The sequence below is a fragment of the Perkinsus marinus genome (assembly GCF_000006405.1).
Source record: "Perkinsus marinus ATCC 50983 genomic scaffold scf_1104296936922, whole genome shotgun sequence".
NCBI lineage: Eukaryota > Perkinsozoa > Perkinsida > Perkinsidae > Perkinsus > Perkinsus marinus.
In genome coordinates, this window is record NW_003213998.1 from 1 (window position 1) to 1823 (window position 1823).

General features: G+C 46.9%; 10 non-coding genes across 10 annotated transcripts; all 10 read right to left on the reverse strand.

Annotated features, from left to right (window-relative positions):
* Positions 1-25: 25 nt before the first annotated feature.
* Positions 26-97, reverse strand: Pmar_PMAR028463. The gene has a single exon. It is a non-coding gene; the product is annotated as a tRNA-Ala (tRNA).
* A 102-nt stretch (positions 98-199) lies between these two features.
* Pmar_PMAR028464 lies at positions 200-271 on the reverse strand. Its single transcript has one exon. It is a non-coding gene; the product is annotated as a tRNA-Thr (tRNA).
* Positions 272-373: 102 nt separating this feature from the next.
* Pmar_PMAR028465 lies at positions 374-445 on the reverse strand. Its single transcript has one exon. It is a non-coding gene; the product is annotated as a tRNA-Thr (tRNA).
* A 100-nt stretch (positions 446-545) lies between these two features.
* On the reverse strand, positions 546-617 carry Pmar_PMAR028466. Its single transcript has one exon. It is a non-coding gene; the product is annotated as a tRNA-Thr (tRNA).
* A 102-nt stretch (positions 618-719) lies between these two features.
* Positions 720-791, reverse strand: Pmar_PMAR028467. Its single transcript has one exon. It is a non-coding gene; the product is annotated as a tRNA-Thr (tRNA).
* A 102-nt stretch (positions 792-893) lies between these two features.
* Positions 894-965, reverse strand: Pmar_PMAR028468. Its single transcript has one exon. It is a non-coding gene; the product is annotated as a tRNA-Thr (tRNA).
* Positions 966-1067: 102 nt separating this feature from the next.
* Positions 1068-1139, reverse strand: Pmar_PMAR028469. Its single transcript has one exon. It is a non-coding gene; the product is annotated as a tRNA-Ala (tRNA).
* A 102-nt stretch (positions 1140-1241) lies between these two features.
* Pmar_PMAR028470 lies at positions 1242-1313 on the reverse strand. Its single transcript has one exon. It is a non-coding gene; the product is annotated as a tRNA-Thr (tRNA).
* A 102-nt stretch (positions 1314-1415) lies between these two features.
* Positions 1416-1487, reverse strand: Pmar_PMAR028471. The gene has a single exon. It is a non-coding gene; the product is annotated as a tRNA-Thr (tRNA).
* A 100-nt stretch (positions 1488-1587) lies between these two features.
* Pmar_PMAR028472 lies at positions 1588-1659 on the reverse strand. The gene has a single exon. It is a non-coding gene; the product is annotated as a tRNA-Thr (tRNA).
* Between the last annotated feature and the right edge of the window lie 164 nt (positions 1660-1823).

Here is a 1823-nt window from a genome sequence, read left to right on the forward strand (position 1 = left end):
CAGACCAGAGATTTATGGTGCTATCAGCTACTTGCCAGGATTGAACTGACGACCTTCTGCTTGCAAAGCAGACGCTCTGCCACTAAGCTAAAGTGGCGCACAAAATAACTGCATAAATCAATAATCTTCCTGTATCCTTTGCGGAGTGAGCAAACCTGCTCCTGCTCCTCATACCCGACTAGAGCCTAATGCTGCTGTAAGCCACTTGCCAGGATTGAACTGACGACCTTCTGCTTACGAAGCAGACGCTCTACCACTAAGCTAAAGTGGCACACACAGTAACTATATGAATCAATAATTTTCCTGTCCCCTTCACAGAATGGGCCATCCTGCTCCTGCTTCTCGTACCAGACCAGAAATTTATGGTGCTATAAGCCACTTGTCAGGATTGGACTGACGACCTTCTGCTCACAGAGCCGACGCTCTGCCACTAAGCTAAAGTGACGCAGAGAATGTACATAAATCAACAATCTTTCTGTATCCTTTGCGGAGTGAGCAAACCTGCTCCTGCTCCTCATACCCGACTAGAGCCTAAAGCTGCTGTAAGCCCGTTGCCAGGATTAAACTGACGACCTTCTGCTTACGAAGCAGACGCTCTACCACTAAGCTAAAGTGACGCACAGATTAAGTATATGAATCAATAATTTTCCTGTCCCGTTCACAGAATGGGCCATCCTGCTCCTGGTTCTCGTACCAGACCAGAAATTTATGGTGCTATAAGCCACTTGCCAGGATTGAACTGACGACCATCTGCTTACAAAGCAGACGCTCTGCCACTAAGCTAAAATGACACACAAAATAAGTGCATAAATCAATAATCTTCCTGTATCCTTTGCGGAGTGAGCAAACCTGCTCCTGGTTCTCGTACCAGACCAGAAATTTATGGTGCTATAAGCCACTTGCCAGGATTGACCTGACGACCTTCTGCTTACAAAGCAGACGCTCTGCCACTAAGCTAAAGTGGCACACAAAATAATTGCATAAATCAATAATCTTCCTGTATCCTTTGCGGAGTGGGCTGACATGCTCCTGCTTCCCGTATCAGACCAGAGATTTATGGTGCTATCAGCTACTTGCCAGGATTGAACTGACGACCTTCTGCTTGCAAAGCAGACGCTCTGCCACTAAGCTAAAGTGGCGCACAAAATAACTGCATAAATCAATAATCTTCCTGTATCCTTTGCGGAGTGAGCAAACCTGCTCCTGCTCCTCATACCCGACTAGAGCCTAATGCTGCTGTAAGCCACTTGCCAGGATTGAACTGACGACCTTCTGCTTACGAAGCAGACGCTCTACCACTAAGCTAAAGTGGCACACACAGTAACTATATGAATCAATAATTTTCCTGTCCCCTTCACAGAATGGGCCATCCTGCTCCTGCTTCTCGTACCAGACCAGAAATTTATGGTGCTATAAGCCACTTGTCAGGATTGGACTGACGACCTTCTGCTCACAGAGCCGACGCTCTGCCACTAAGCTAAAGTGACGCAGAGAATGTACATAAATCAACAATCTTTCTGTATCCTTTGCGGAGTGAGCAAACCTGCTCCTGCTCCTCATACCCGACTAGAGCCTAAAGCTGCTGTAAGCCCGTTGCCAGGATTAAACTGACGACCTTCTGCTTACGAAGCAGACGCTCTACCACTAAGCTAAAGTGACGCACAGATTAAGTATATGAATCAATAATTTTCCTGTCCCGTTCACAGAATGGGCCATCCTGCTCCTGGTTCTCGTACCAGACCAGAAATTTATGGTGCTATAAGCCACTTGCCAGGATTGAACTGACGACCATCTGCTACAAAGCAGACGCTCTGCCACTAAGC